This window comes from Ahaetulla prasina, chromosome 5, assembly GCF_028640845.1.
Source record: "Ahaetulla prasina isolate Xishuangbanna chromosome 5, ASM2864084v1, whole genome shotgun sequence".
NCBI lineage: Eukaryota > Metazoa > Chordata > Lepidosauria > Squamata > Colubridae > Ahaetulla > Ahaetulla prasina.
Genome location: NC_080543.1, coordinates 100,939,083 through 100,956,367, shown reverse-complemented (window position 1 = coordinate 100,956,367; position 17,285 = coordinate 100,939,083). Strand labels below are relative to the sequence as shown.

The following is a 17,285-nucleotide window of genomic DNA, read 5'->3' as shown; positions in this document are numbered from 1 at the left end:
AAAATAAAAATCAGAAAAATCAGTTTTTTTCCAGCCTAAAACAAGATTAGTCTGTCCATCCCTCAGATTATACTATGCTTAATTTGATAAAAGCCATTATTCGCTTTTAATTTCATTTTCTTATTAACTTCTTGTACAGTAATAATACTTGATATGTACTGTATGTTAAAAAACAAGTTGGTTGTCAATTGCTCCAATGGTTATTTTGTATATTACTTTTTATAATCAGCCAGAAATCTCTTCAGCAATCAGATGTGAACTATAAAGCACTAAAATAATAAGCATTGTCATCGTAACTCAGTTTATTATTATGTTCTTTATTCTCAGCTCATATTTCAGTGTCAAAAGGGAAACGAGATCTACTACTGATGAAACATATTATTAAAAAAAAATAAAAATACTTATGCTTTCTCTACTTTCTAAAAGTTGTTTGGAAAGGAGTAAATTTTACCCTTTTTGAAAGAATATATTCAAGAAAAGAAATGTTAAAAAGCTTCCTGGCTATTCCCTGTCTGTGCATTTTAAGAGATTGTGCGTTTCATTCTCTTTCATTTGATGGAATTTTGACCAATGATTTTAAAAGTTTCCAAGGGTTGGCAACAAATGGATGGATTAATTTATTCACTTATAAAGACTCCTGATATGAAATATATTCATAAATCCTTCTTCCTCTTTATGTCATCTTGTGGGATTTTACAAATCCCCAAGTTAAGACGCATTTCATAAGCTGTGAAGTGTGACAAATTTTAATGCTTCTTTCCAACTCGCTGTCTCTTAATCTTAAAGCATCTATCAGTCATTTATAGCTGAATAATATACATATATACAGAGATTGGTATAGGGGCTATAGTACAGAAGGACCAGTTTTTAGTGCTGATGTTGGATACCTGGTTTTCTAATGAATTGTCCTTCTGAACAGTAGGGATATACACAAGAGTAATGCTCTACAGAGAAAGGTTGGAAAGAAGAAATATATTGGATCTAAAATCATTTGAGTCATGCAGATATCTGATTGGCTATCTCTATTGTTCAGATCAGACAAAAAAATATCCAAGCCAGAATCAGTCCCTATATGCTATTGATCTAAACAATCCCCTAGTATGGTTCTTTTGATCTGTACTCCTAAAATTGCCAAGTCAAGCTGAGTTGACATTTGGAGTTTACCACATTGGTGAAAATTGATATAATATTTTCCACATGTAGATCTGTATTCATCAATAACATGTTTTCCCCAAAATGTGCAGTGAATTAAACAAAACACACTTTGTAAACCATGGATACCCAGATGAAGTTTCTATATCATGAATGTTAAACTTAGATGATTTTTTGGGACATTTATTTTACAATATTTGTATTATATTAACATTGCAAATTCTGCACTGTTTGGATAGACTACAAAAACAGGCCTATATACAACATATTACTATAATTTAATCTAAAGGCAACTGGAACATGAGCCACCATTGCTAATCCCTCTTCCTCCAAGGGGAACTGCAATGGCACATCAACTGAAACTGGCAAAGGATCTCCTGGTCACAGGATCCACCTGCTGTTCCTAAAGTAGTTAACAGTCAAGGAGAATCCTTAGGTTTTGGACAATCCCCTTCAAGGAATATCCACTCATAATGAATATGGAGGCCATCAATAAATATATTAATTTCTATATACACAGCAGCTCTGTTTTGCCAGATTTAACCCAATGCCTCCCACGGCTTTACTAAGAAAGACGCTGATAATACCCTCTATGTATTGATAATATCTCATCCAAATTGGCAGGTGATATCCCAATAGAAGATATGCTCCAGTTGCTTAATATGGATAATAAATAACATTATTTTTCACATGGAACATTGTATTTTATATGACAGAAAGAAAGCTATCTGGATACACAGGACCACTGGTTTAATTTTCAGAGGGAAGTGCTGATATATTTGCAATTAATTTGCATTTACTTTCTATCTAATCTTGAGACTGAAGACAAGACACACTGTATCTGTGTGATACCTACTCTGGTTAGGTTTTACAATGATAAATAGTGTAATGTGTGATTGAAAATAATTACGTACAAATATATATTATCACTTGTGCAAATCTTGCCTATTTAATTATGCCTGTTTTCAAATATCACAATTGAAGAGTTAAAACTTAATCACTTGTAAAAAGATGTTTTGCATAAATTAGGTTGTTTGGGGTTTGGCTTTGCTAAGGATAATATACAACTTATATTTTGTTTACTTCAGGAAACTGTTATTAAAACAGTTTAGCCCATTAAAGGATGCTTGCAAGATGGCATTTTGATTTAAGAACCAATAATCTTCAGAAAATTACATTTCATTGATCTATGAACATAGTAATCTGTTAACAGATTCTTTGTTTCCCAGCATATTGACATATTTGTTTAGGAAAGCGTAAATTTAAAGAAAACAAATCATGGAATCTAGAAAAAGTAAAATAACAAATTCTTATTCTATTTTGTTAATGAGTCAAACATCTGATTTAGTTTTTAACTAAACAATATAAGGGAGATATGATCATTTATTTATGCATCTGTCTCCAAGAAAAAGAAACAAATGAGAATCAAAATACAAACTAAATGGAAATACAAACTAAATGGAAAATTACTTCAGACTGCAGTGCTGTAAATGTGTTTAGGATTATGAATATCAAATGGAAGGACTGAAAAGGTATTGGGGCAGAGGAGAAAGGCAAGAGGAAGCTGTTGCCTTTTATTATTTTCCTGCTACTTCAGTTGTTATATACATGCTAATTAATATTTTCCTTTCCCTCCCTTCCTTTCCTTTTCCAATGTTATCAGTTGCTTCTACTTAATTCCTATTGCCAAGTACTTTCTCTTTTGTCACTTTTTTTATAGCCATATTTTTATTAATACAGATCACATCTTTACCTCACTTCTACTACAGGAGATAAGGAACAAGGAAAACATCTTAGAGCCATTTCAAATATAGTGGTTGTTCAATATTCAACCAATAATGGTGACACTTTCCTATGGGCCTGATATTGAGGATAGGTTAGGAAGACAGATAACCAACAGGGCATTTTTATCTATACAGAGAACCATTTATTGGAAAGACGACATTTTATCACAGTTACTGAAGGCAACAAGAGGCAAATAAATTGACAAGTTTAAAATCATGAATTCAAAGGCAACATTTGGTCGAAGGGGATTGTCTAGCACATACAAGACAATAAGGACTTTTTTTGACTCCTTTTTCCATTTCTGGCATTAAAGACAAAGGATCAACACAAGAAATGCAACATTCTTCTCCCCTCGCCACCAAAAAAGAACCAGTTTGATGTTAGGGTAAAGGCACCTGGGTAGAAGTTGGAAAATTGGGAGTCTTTGTTCTGCTTTTGGTACAATGTCAGCTGGGTGATTGGGGGCCAGTCACGCTCAGCCCAAGGAGGAAAGCAAGAGCAAATAATTTCTGAAAATCCTATTAACTTCTCTAGGCAGTCAGTAGGAGTCAACACTGACTTGAAGGCATTAAAAAAAAAGACAATGTGGTTTTGACAATACCCCAAGTGTGTGGTATATATTATGCAATCTGTTATTCTCTTTGGGGTGGAGAAGTAATAAAGTTAACACTGATAGGAGGTCTTTTCTCTATTGTGCTGCTCCCTGTGTGGGCTTTTCTGGTATCTGAAAATTCAACTAAGATCTGACATTGCAAATTGATTTTCTGTGCATTTGCAAACACACACACATACACACACACACACACAAACACACACACACACACTGAACAGCCATAACAATTTCTATTTCATGCCTGAATTTTGTTTTTTACAGTTCCATAGTGTCGGGGGGGGGGGTTTCTTACCACAATTGTAACTGCTAAACAGGTTTATCAGATAATTTTTAGTCTCTAGTTGCATTTTCAAGATAAATAGAAGTCATGTAACTGATAACAAAACACCGTACAGACCAACATTACAACCAGTTTAAATGCAAATATGCTGTTTTATTGGATACTGGATAAAATTGTGTTATCTAAATTTGGAACAAATTTGAAAGTGTTTCTCTGAATACTGAATATTGTGTATTACAGTAATACCATGTTTATTAATGAAAATAATAAGGTCTTTCATGTCTTCATTGCATATTTAGATTTTATCTTTAAAGTAAGAGCAATAAACTTAAAATCCATCTATAAACCTTAATAATATGTGATCCTGTGGCAATATCTCAGCTAGAAAATTGACTAATAGTCTTTGAGACTCTTACTACTCATTTCTGTCAAATTCATTGACTAACCAATGGGTCATGCAGTTCCTTAATGTTCTTAGGAATAATGCCAAAGCACTGAAATTATATTTGCACTGGATCAACTATTGGCAAGAAAGTGCTGCACCCGAGATAAAGCATTCTCATCAAATGTTAATTAATGAAGTGGGAGTTAGGGCATCCAATGACTCCAGAACACAGCTTTTCTGTTAGTGGTGCAATATATTAATAAACACCCTTCCACACACTGATAAAATATAATTACAGCTGCAGATGGGCGCACACAAGCTATTTCTCTATTGCAGGAGGTGATAAACATCAATTCTTGCTATAGATTTATCTAACCCATAAATTACAAAAACATCTGTGGTATTTCTAACTCTTGCCTAGACCAGGCAGTGTGAGAGGCTAAAAAATAAACTACGGCTCAGTTGTTTCTGTGTAGCTGGTTGGGAATATTAAGATCATTCAGAAGTAACGAACAGCATCTGTTTAATGAAACACCATACCAAGGAGGACCCAAACTGCAGAACTCGTATGAATGAACTTTTCACTTATCATTTGTCCTTGCCAAGAGAAAGAATTTACATTGACTTTCATATCAGGTGAACAAAAAAGGTACAATATGATTTCACAAATAATTATTATGTTACTTGATGGTAAATATGACTTAATTCAATATGGCTTCTTCTACAGTAAAAGAAAACTAAGAATAAGTTTGCACAGGTTTGTATTTCCACCCGCAATATTGGTGTAAAATTTCTGTCCTATAATCAATCGTTCTGATACAGAAAAAGTGTATCCGTTTTAATTAAAAAGCCATTTAAACAATACAAAGTATGAATGCAGACATTATTCTTCTAGGTCCACTCGGTTGCACAGACTAGTAGAGAACTAAACTGGGTAGCTCCTCATAACTACTATACTTCTTCATATTTACAACTCTTTATAACTCTTCTTCATATTTCTGATTGGGACCAAGAGTTTCAATTTAGGAGTGCAGGAAGTTATCATTTCAGGGTGTCAAGGTGATTTTAGATAGAAGATTTTTAATGTGAAATCAACTGCCTCAAACACAGAACTTTATGAATGGCTCAAACAACCTCCAGTGTTTGCCACCAATTCTATTTTTCACCCACAAAAAAACTCTGAAGTTGTGAAAGGCAAAACAATTTAAAAGGTACCTTTGTGAAAGGATCGTCATTTAAAAGTTTCTTATGTTCTTGTAGGCATACTCCAGAACTCACCCTGAAGCTTGAAGAATAACAATATTCTTCCCTTAGGGCAGAGGTCTTCAAACTTGGCAGCATTATGACTTGTGGACTTCAACTCCCAGAATTCTCCAGCCAGCATTTACCTTACAGATGACCCCAAATACCTTACAGATGACCCCCACCATGTTAAAGACCTTGGAGTTTTCAAATGATCAAATTGATCAAGTTATCAAATGATCTAAGTGCCAAAGCCCACTGCAACTACATAGCAAAAAAGGCTCTAAGAGTTGTAAACCTAATCTTGCGTAGCTTCTTTTCCAAAAACACTACACTACTAACCAGAGCATATAAAACATTTGCTAGACCAATTCTAGAATACAGTTTAAGTTTAACTCATAGAATCATCTATTGTAATGTCCTTCCTATTAAAGACTACTTCAGCTTTAATTGCAATAACACAAGAGCAACCAATAGATTTAAACTTAATGTTAATCGCTTTAATCTAGAGTGCAGAAAATATGACTTCTGTAACAGAATCATCAGTGCTTGGAACACTTTACCTGACTCTGTGGTCTCTTCCCATAATCCCAAAAGCTTTAACCAAAAACTTTCTACTATTGACCTCACCCCATTCCTAAGAGGAACATAAGGGGCGTGCATAAGAGCACAAACGTGCCTACCGTTCCTGTCCTATTGTTTTTCTTTTCTTCATATATATATATAAGCTGCCAAGTTTGGGGACCCCTATCTTAGGGAATTGGTGTGAATGATCAGGATGAATGTATTTGTTAATTTCCAGACTTCTTTTTAAGTGTTTCATGGATTATGTTATTGCAGAGAGTAGTGAAAATTTTTTAGACTGATTCAAAACATTTCAATTTGATTCATAATCTCAAGGGATGTATTCACAGAACATATTGGTGACCTTGGGTGATCATAAATATAGACACAGCTGCCCAACACTAATTCTTAAAAGTGCAGTAGTGGAAAATTATTTATCCCCACATATCCTAAACATGTCTTCTGCCATACGTGTATATGAGAGATCTTCACACCTATCAGTTTTTTGAGTGACTTAAATTTTTATTGTAACTTTTCAAAAATAAACACAAAAATATGCAGTTTGTATAACACGTGGAATAGTGTATGTTCAGTTTTTTTTTAACTGAACACAAAGCCATGCTTATATTATGGATATATATACATTTCCACCTCAATGTATGTCATTATATGACCTTGGTGCTTTACATAACATAACATCAGAGTTGGAAGGGACCTTGGAGGCCTTCTAGTCCAACCCCCTGCCCAGGCAGGAAACCCTACACCATCTCAGTCAGATGGTTATCCAACATTTTCTTAAAAATTTCCAGTGTTGGAGCATTCACAACTTTGTTTCAGTAGGGCTAAATCAACTCAAACCAACATTCTGGGTTGGGAGGGGGCCAGTTGAATTTGATACACAAAGTAGTTTGAACTCTAATGATATGTTATGAGTATAACTACCATTATTCACAAAACAATATTTCTTTGGAAGAGAGAATTAATTGACTCTGTCCAAGTCAAAAACCAAAGAGGATTTGGATTGATTTCTCCTAGTCTCCAATGTACAGACATAAAACTAAACCTTTGCCTTTGGCTTCTCTCTGTTTTAAATATAATCTGTATGCTCCTATCTTTACTCTGCAAACGATCTTCTACAGTATACAAATTTGGAGCATGTTTCTTTTTTTCTATTGACCAAGAGTTAGTTACATATGCCCACTTCCTTGTATATTGGAAAATCATTAAGACAGACTGTGTTTTTTTAGCGTTGCTATTGTAATTTATCATTCTGCACAAAGATGGTTTTCATCTTCAAAATATATACCATACAACTGGGAAGTAGATATTGGCTCTAATTGTGAACAAACGTACTCGCTGTTCAAGATCAGAATTTATTTTGAATACATACAAGCAGTGCTCTAGCATTCTTATCTCCCAGCTCAGGTTATATACTGAGAAGGAGGCAGCCATGCTTCATTATTTATGAGATTCATCTTTGGCCAGAAAAACCTAGGGATTTGGAGCTAGCTGACCTGTGACCTTTCCAAATAGCAAAGAAGAATAATTCATAAGGGGTTCAAATGGAGAGAAGATGAGACATCTGAGGCCTAGGCAAGATTGGTGAGCCAAGTGGGACCTCCTCTGCTGTTCAGATCAGTTTACTTTCACATATCTTCTCTATGAACCTCATGCAGGCTCAGTTTTATCACTGGCCTGCAGCTGCATTATATTCTCAATACAAATCAATTTAACTAGCCTATAAGAACACTCGATGTGACACACAGACACAATTTAGAAGGCCATATTTAAATTTTATGGCTGCATTCAATCACTGGGCATCAAATGTGCTAAATGCAAATTAGGTTGAGACAGGGCACATACTGATCAAGACAATACAGGTTTCTACAAAAAACAAACATTAGCAAAATCTGCCACTAAATCCCTTGCTTCGCAGGGCTGCTGGAAGCTATTCTTGTGTTTTTTGTCTCTATAGAAATTAGAAACCATTAGTTTCATGCTTTTCAGACAATAAAAAGGCTTAAGAATACTACTTGTTTTCAAACGCATTTATAACAGCACAAGAAATGTATGTGCTTATTACTGACAAGCAGGGAACTGGAGACTTGAAGAATAATCTTTGTAGTTTTGGATACTTAGCACAGCAGTAACTCTAAATGCAGATTCTTTCTGAGATGTTAACATTATTTGATAGAATATTAAATATAGTTATTTAAAGTAATAGTGCTACATGTATTTTGCAAGTTAATTTCTTGTAATGGGTTCATTTTATAACATATCTAGGTTTTAATGTACAGAAAAACTTAAGTAGGTAAGTTCTGAATCTATTTTACTGATTTTAAGAGAATCTAATTCTAATAAACCATCTTTTGCATCAAGATATGAATAATATTACTGATCAGAATTATTATTTTTAAATTTTATGGCTGCATTCAATCACTGGGCATCAAATGTGCTAAATGCAAATTAGGTTGAGACAGGGCACATACTGATCAAGACAATACAGGTTTCTACAAAAAACAAACATTAGCAAAATCTGCCACTAAATCCCTTGCTTCGCAGGGCTGCTGGAAGCTATTCTTGTGTTTTTTGTCTCTATAGAAATTAGAAACCATTAGTTTCATGCTTTTCAGACAATAAAAAGGCTTAAGAATACTACTTGTTTTCAAACGCATTTATAACAGCACAAGAAATGTATGTGCTTATTACTGACAAGCAGGGAACTGGAGACTTGAAGAATAATCTTTGTAGTTTTGGATACTTAGCACAGCAGTAACTCTAAATGCAGATTCTTTCTGAGATGTTAACATTATTTGATAGAATATTAAATATAGTTATTTAAAGTAATAGTGCTACATGTATTTTGCAAGTTAATTTCTTGTAATGGGTTCATTTTATAACATATCTAGGTTTTAATGTACAGAAAAACTTAAGTAGGTAAGTTCTGAATCTATTTTACTGATTTTAAGAGAATCTAATTCTAATAAACCATCTTTTGCATCAAGATATGAATAATATTACTGATCAGAATTATTTTTTTTAAATTGTCAGTCTTTGATGAAATGCAAGTATATTTTACAAACTATTTAACTAATAAAGTAACCAACTTCCCCCTGCAGTGTCTCTTGGTAAACATAAATCCTGTTGGACATTGTATTTCTTATTTAATTTGCATATTCAGAAAATACTTTAATAAAGCCTCTCATTTCAAGCAACAATTGCAACATTATCCCGAAAAGATACATAACTACAGTAGTTTTGTTTCATCTGTTTGAAAATGGCACTTATAGTAATTTTGTTCATTAGTGTGTATAAAATTCTGCAATCAAGAGTAAACACAAATACAACTAGTAGTTACAGAAAAAGTGTTCAAAGGAAGGATGGTTAAAGTTCTTAAGCAAATTAGCAGGATGTGACTATGATAGTCACAGCCACAGGTTTTGGACAGATGCTCTCCTTTGACTTCTTGTTGTCCTGGTTATAATTTAAAGATCATGCAGTGGGAAGAGGGATAGGATGAAGGGATAAAAAGTTAGCTTGGGGGAAGAGGCAGAGAGTTAATTCAGAAATTAATTAATTAATTGGCTGCCAATCTTACCACAAGGTAACTATGTGGTATATATACACAATCTGCTTTGGATGTGGTGAGGGAGACAAGGGAAAGAAAAAATGAACTAGCAGGCTAGGGAATTAGTTTATCTTTTTGAAGTAGATAAAAAAGAAAAGATATTGTGCCTGTTGGTAGCTTGACCAATATTCAGCATAAGACACTATGAGGTAACCATACCGTGGATTTGGCTGGGGATGAATTGTGGTTTGGAAGGCCAAGATGAAGAAAAACGAAGATGAAGAAATTGGAAGGAAGATGGAAGGGACAAAGAGGAACACTGCTACATGGGATGCCATACCAAGTCAATTATGGTTAAATTTTTTGGCAAGGGGCAAGAAGAAGTCCACTGCTTTTTTTAAAAAATATTTTCATTAGAATTTTTAATATAATGAAAATATACTTTAAAAAAAAGAATAGAAAAAAATAAGGAAAAAAAGAAGAACGGAGAGCTCCATTTTTTAAACAGGGTATTTGGAGGATTCGTCCCCAATGAAATCAATACCTTAAGTATGTTTAATGCTAGCAATGTACCTATTTTATACTGTTTTTGCATATCCATCCAATTTGTACAGCTGTGACTCTGTATGACGTTCAATAAACAAATAAAGCAACAAATACATCGGCTGCCATTTTGTTTCCAGGTCTAATTCAAGGTGTTGATTTTAACTTGTAAAGCCCTTCATGGCATGGAACTGGGCTATTTGAGGGACTTCCTCCTCCCAATTACATCAGCCTATGCCCATCCCATTAGAGATGGGATGGCTGTGAAGGCATGCTGCAGGTAACATCAACTAGAAATATGTATTTGATGTGTATGTATCAATATGTATGTGTATATATGTTTGTGTGCATATGTGCACACACACACACACACACACACACACACACACACACACATATAAACACACTTACCCCAGGCAGCAGGCCTGATGAGTATTACCGTAATTCCATAGGAGGACAAAGAGATCTGTTTAGGAAACTGTACGTTGGAGGTAATTGATTGGCTCTGCGCATGCGCAAGATGGCTGCCTAACCGGGAGATCGGGACGACGACGAGTGAAGTGAAGTGGGGATGGCGACGCTCAGGCGGCCTGCCGAGCAGCCTGCGCCCCCCGGCTAGGTCTATTATCATCTGAGCAGCCGTGAGAGGGGTCTTGGGACCTTCTTGGACTCACGGCTGCCGAGACCGAAGCCGGGGAAGAGCGAGCTGCGAACGGCGGCCATTTTACTATTCGGCCGGGCGGGAGCCGAAGAAGGAAACAGCTGGGCATGGAGGAAGGACGCCGGTACCTAGGTGGCCTGCCGAGCGGTTTCGCCCCAAGCCGGTATGTCATCTTTCGGGCAGCCGGGGGAGAGGTCTGGGAGCCTCTCTGGACCCCCGACTGCCGGGAACGAAGCCGAGGGATGGGCGAGCTGCGGATGGCAGCCACTGGGCCACGGACGAGGCTGCGGCCTGGATTTGGCTGTTGGAGGCCGCAGCTGGGGTTTTTCCCCCCGTTTCGTTGCTTTTTTGGCATCTGACGTCTTTGGATGGTTTCTGGGCTCTCCAGCTCTTCTTGACTTCCCTGACCCCCCCGGGACTTGGTGGAGGGGTCTAGGGTGAAGGGCTGTGAAAGATCCCCTTGTGGCCCCCACCGGAGGTGTCCTGGCCTAGCTCGGCCTGGTCAGGCCTAGCGGGGCCTGCCTCTTCTCGGACTAGGAGTTGCATTACCATCTGCAACTTGGGTCAGCTGCATTTATCATCTTGCACTTTATATGGCCAGCTGGAGTTAGGGGTGATGGCCATCTTTGGGACTGTCCGGGAAGGTGACTGGAGACCGAGTGGTGTATTGGGGCCCTACTCTGTAACATCTTTTGAGGAAACATCTACTTTGAAATCTCGGTGACGCCACGAACGGGGGAGATGAATACCACCTCTATTAGGATGGATTTTAGGACTGAGCTTTCCGCAGAGTTACAATAACTTTTTACTATCAGATTGCATCTGCGACTTATACCAGCTTGTACCAGCTTTAAGCCAGCCACCATCTGTAGACATTTTGAAGATGGGTATCCACTTGGACTTGGCATTACATCCTGCCACCCCAGACTTTACCTTGCTACCTCACGTCGTCTTCTCTCTCCTGTTTATGCTTTTAACTTATTTATGCGATATTCTGCCTTAGAACTCTTGCGCCTGCGAGGTGCCCCCGCCTCGCAGGAATGGCCCGCCGCATTATCAAGGGCCGGCCTCAATGACGGGTCTTGGGACCCACAGAGGTGGCATGCGAAAAAAAAGAGCCTTTGGGGGTTTTTAGATAGGGCTTTTTTAAGGGGTGGGAGGGTTAGGGCGGGCGTTGGGGGTAGCCCGTCGGGAGGGGAGCCAGTCCTTGCGCGTGCTCGTGACGGTTTTTTAATAGGTTCGGAGGTTAGGGGGGGAGATTGCGTTCCTGTTGGTGAGGGTGGCCCGATTTTCACGGTAAGTGGGAGGGGCAGATATGGCGGAAGGGGGGGATCATATCGTTCTGGGGGCGCGCGCGCCCGATGTTTGCAAGCGGTCGCGCCCGATCCCTCGTCCTTTTCCCGTTCCCCGGATGGTCAAGACCCCCAGAGCCTGAGCCTGCGGCTGATGTTATGCAACGCACGGTCCGTAGTTAATAAGGCCCCCCTAATATATGACCTTATCCAGGGGCGCCATGGACCTTATAGGCGCATGGAAACCTGGCTGGGCACGGAAGGGGTGTGCCCTTGTGGAGATGTGCCCGCGGGTTTCCGTGCATTCCATCAGCCGAGGGCTCAGGGTAGGGGTGGCGGGTGGCGGTTGTGATTAGAGAGAGTCTAGACCCGAGGGAGACCACTGTACCTCAGATTGCCGGGTGCGAATCCCTCTTTGTGAGATGGGGTCATAGGTGCCAGATGGGTTTGCTGATCACGTACCTGGCTCCTTGCTGCGTGACAGCTGCCCTGCCCGAGCTCCTGGAGGTGCTGGCTGGGGTGGCAGTTGAAACCCCCAGACTTTTAGTCATGGGGGACTTTAACTTGCCATCGTCCGCCTGCCATCGACGGCAGCTCGGGAGTTCATGGCTTCCATGACGGCCTTGGACCTGACCCAAGTAGTTGATGGCCCTACTCACATTGGGGTGGCACTCTGGACCTGATTTTTGTCTCTGGTCAGTGGTCGAGATCTGGACTTAAAGGAAATAGTCACTGAACCTTTGTCATGGTCAGATCACTCTCCTTCGTCTGGACTTTCTGACCGCCATTCACCACCGCAGGGAGACGGAGCCGATACGTTGGTTCCGTCCCAGGCGCCTGATGGACCCGGAGGGGTTCCGGACGGAGCTTGGGCCATTTCCTGAGGGTCTGGCTCACGGCTCGGCTGAGGAACTTGTTGCGGCCTGGGAACGGGCCGCGGCGGGGGCCTTAGACCGTGTCGTGCCTTTGCGGCCTCTGACCCGGCGCAGGTCCCAACCGGCCCCTTGGTTCTCCGAGGAGCTGAGAGGGATGAAGCGCCGGAGAAGACGCCTAGAGAGTTCCTGGAGGTCCAGCCGTTCAGAAGCTGATCGGACACTAGTGAAGTCCTATACTAGGACTTACCTAGTGGCATTGAGGGAAGCGAGGCGTAGCTACGCCTCCTCCCTCATTGCATCGGCAGATAACCGCCCAGCCGCCCTGTTTCGGGTGACCCGCTCCCTCCTACACCAGGGGGAGCGGGATGACCCGTTGCAGGGACGTGCTGAGGAGTTTAACGGTTATCTATACGATAAAATCGTTCAGCTTCGGGATGGTTTGGACCAAGATTGCGGTGATACGGGTGAGACAGCTGAGGGTGGTCTTGGCGACATTTTATGGGATGAGTTTGACCCTGTCGCTCCCGAGGACATGGACAGGTTGTTGGGGAGGCTGAATGCCACCACGTGTTTACTGGACCCGTGCCCCTCCTGGCTGGTGCTGGCCACTCAGGAGGTGACACGAGGCTGGCTCCAGGCGATTACGAGCGCTTCCTTGGTGGAGGGTGTCTTTCCGGCCGCCTTGAAAGAGGCGGTGGTGAGGCCCCTCCTCAAGAAGCCTTCCCTGGACCCGGCTGTTTTAGGTAATTATCGTCCGGTCTCCAACCCGCCGCGGCGAAGGTTGTAGAGAGTATGGTGGCATATCAGTTTCCTTGCACCTGGATGAAACTGTCTATCTAGACCTGCTCCAGTCCGGTTTCCGCCCGGTTACAGCACGGAGACGGCGTTGGTCGCGTTGGTGGATGATCTCTGGAGGGCCAGGGATAGGGGTTGTTCCTCTGCCCTGGTCCTATTAGACCTCTCAGCGGCTTTTGATACCATCGACCATGGTATCCTGCTGCGCCGGTTGGAGGGATTGGGAGTGGGAGGCACCGTTTATCGGTGGTTCTCCTCCTATCTCTCCGACCGGTCGCAGTCGGTGTTGACAGGGGGGCAGAGGTCGGCCCCGAGGCGCCTCACTTGTGGGGTGCCGCAGGGGTCGATTCTCTCGCCCCTTCTGTTCAACATCTACATGAAGCCGCTGGGTGAGATCATCAGTGGGTTCGGTGTGAGGTACCAGCTGTATGCGGATGACACCCAGCTGTACTTTTCCACACCGGACCACCCCAACGGGTTATCAAGTGCTGTCCCGGTGTCTGGAGGCCGTACGGGTCTGGATGGGGAGAAACAGGCTCAAGCTCAATCCCTCCAAGACAGAGTGGCTGTGGATGCCGGCATCCCGGTACAGTCAGCTAAATCCGCGGCTGACCATCGGTGGCGAGTCATTGGCCCCGATGGAGAGGGTGCGCAACTTAGGCGTCCTCCTGGATGAACGGCTGTCTCTAGAAGATCACTTGACGGCCGTCTCCAGGAGAGCGTTCTACCAGGTTCGCCTGGTGCGCCAGTTGCGCCCCTTTCTGGACCGGGAGGCCCTATGCACGGTCACCACGCCTCGTGACGCCTCGCCTGGATTACTGCAACGCCTCTACATGGGGCTCCTTGAAGGGCATCCGAGGCTGCAGTTAGTCCAGAATGCGGCTGCGCTGGTGATAGATGGAGCCCCGTGGCTCCCGTGATAACACCCATCCTGCGCAGGCTGCACTGGCTACCTGTGGCCTTCGGGTGCGCTTCAAGGTTTTGGTGACCACCTTTAAAGCGCCCATGGCATAGGGCCGGGTTATTTACGGGACCGCCTACTGCGACCAGATACCTCTCACCGACCCGTGCGCTCTCACAGAGAGGGACTCCTCAGGGTGCCGTCAGCTAGGCAGTGTCGCCTGGCGACGCCCAGGAAGGGCCTTCTGTGGGGCTCCCACCTCTGGAACGAACTCCCCAGGACTCCGTCAACTTCCAGATCTTGGACCTTCCGTCATGAGCTCAAGACTCATTTATTCATCTGTGCAGGACTGGCTTAGATTTTTAAATTTAGAGGGGTTTTAAATTGATTTTAATATTTATATTTCTATTTTTAACAATTGGTATTATTAATTATTGGCATTAGAATAAGTCTTTTAATGATTATTTTAATTTGTATATTGATGTTTTTTATATGCCTGTAAACCGCCCTGAGTCCTTTGGGAGATAGGGCGGTATATAAGTTTAAATAATAAATAAATAATAAAATAAAAAATAAATCAGCTCTTGAATTTAGGATCAACTTCTAAGTTACAGCAGATACTATATAAACTAAACTGACCTTATAATCACAGCTTTGATTAGTAAATTGCCATTATGGGGAAATTCCACAACCAGCTTTCCCTGCTTAGAATTCACTGGAGTCCTCCTGCTTTCCATTATTGTCCTGTAACACAATACCCCACCCATTTTGAGAATGATAATTAAGCGTTTTTTTGTACAATTTTCCATCAAAGATGGAATTTCCCACCCGTGGTAAATTGTGACATTACCATACATATGTGAATATAGAAATGGCATGGTTATGTCAAATTTGGATGGCCTTTCATATGGTTTTAATTTTCACATTGTACCACAGGAAAATATTCCTTAGGTAAAAAGATTTATTAGTGAACCAAGCTTGTGTTTTGTCGCTGCAACAGGATTTGGAAGAGATCTATAGATTTTGCTTTGTTGCAATCCAGGGAACTGTGATATTAAGGGGTGGTTACAGTGAAGTTTTTTTTAAACATACAATTGTTTACTCAGACATTCTACTTACTAAACAGTAAAACATTAAGTCTGGACCCACTGATTACATAGTGGGAATAGCATTTATAGTTCCTTTTTAAAAAACCACAGCCTTACAAAATGGCTGCTGCTGGTTCTTTATAAAACAATATTAGTCTTTCTCCATATGGTTGTATCTTTGAGTATGTATGATTGCATAAAGAAAATATGCACCCTTTATTTTTTGTAAACTTGATTTTGCTCCCTTAGGAGGATTTTATTTTATTACCCCACTTCTAACGGCAACTTTCCACACCACAATTTGCATTTGAAACCTAGGGGAGCCATAAAAACATTTTGCAAAACAACACGTAAAAGCTGCTATCGCCCGTGCATCTCTGTATGTATGGGAGGACAATTTAAAGCCAAATTCACTTTATGCAAACCTTTTGGCTTGGCTAAAAGGAGTCCCAGTATCACAGTCTCGGCTCCTCCTATATGAAAGGAGCAATACAACCAATCCATTTTGGACAAGGCATGCAATTATTAGTGAATTGTACAGCTTGTAGTCTTCCATATGCTCTTGGAAAACAGACGTGTGTAAATAACGGCCATGGAAAAAACATTAGGCAGAGTCCTTTAAAAAAAAAAGCTTACTTTATTCTGATGTATAGATTGGTAGAAACACATTGGTCTATATAACAATAGCTATTAGGTAAATGCCCAATAACATAGGAATTTTTTCCGGCATGCGCATGTGCACTGGCCAGCTGGTCTTCAGGTTGCTGGTGCTCCAGCACATGCGCCCTTGTGCGCACACATGTTCCGGTTTGGGCACTCGGTGCTGAAAAGTTTCGCCATCACTGCCCTATGGTGCCTGCCCATTTCAGACAAATGGTTGTTCAATCTCTTCTTAATTTGTAATGTTTCTTTTTTTCCTATATAGGAAAAAATTCCTATGTTATTGGGCATTTACCTAATAGCTATTGTTATATAGACCAAGGTGCATTAAGTAAGAAAGCTTTTTAAAACTTTAATGAAAATGTAGAAACATGCAGTGAAAATTACTGTTTCTACCAATCTATACATCAGAATAAAGTAAGCTTTTTTTTTTAAAGGACTCTGCCTAGTGTTTTTTCCATGGCTGTGCGAAGATCAGGTGGCTGGCACACATGCACTTCCCAGAAACCAAAAGAACTGGCGCGTGCCCACAGAGAGGGCTCTGCGTGCCACCTCTGGCACATGTGCTCTAGCTTCACCATCACAGGTATAGGGTTTCCTGCCTGAGCAGGGGGTTGGACTAGAAGACTTCCAAGGTCCGTTCCAACTCTGTTATTCTAAATTTTAAATATCATCACCTCTTTGCCCAGAAATAAGTCCTACAGAATTCATTGGGACTTAACACAGGCAAGTATTTGTATAACTGCAAGCATGGTTGGGAGTATTAAGTCCTCCTGCTAATGCTGATCTCTCTCTCTCTCTCTCTCTCTCTCTCTCTCTCACTCACACACACACACACACACACACACACACACAGAAAGGTTTTGTATTTGCACAACAAT

At 40.8% G+C, this 17,285-nt stretch overlaps 1 protein-coding gene across 2 annotated transcripts in view; it reads right to left on the bottom strand.

Annotated features, from left to right (window-relative positions):
* SH3RF3 (SH3 domain containing ring finger 3) overlaps positions 1-17,285 on the bottom strand; it is a 267,145-nt gene that overhangs the window by 52,647 nt on the left and 197,213 nt on the right. The window lies entirely within an intron of this gene.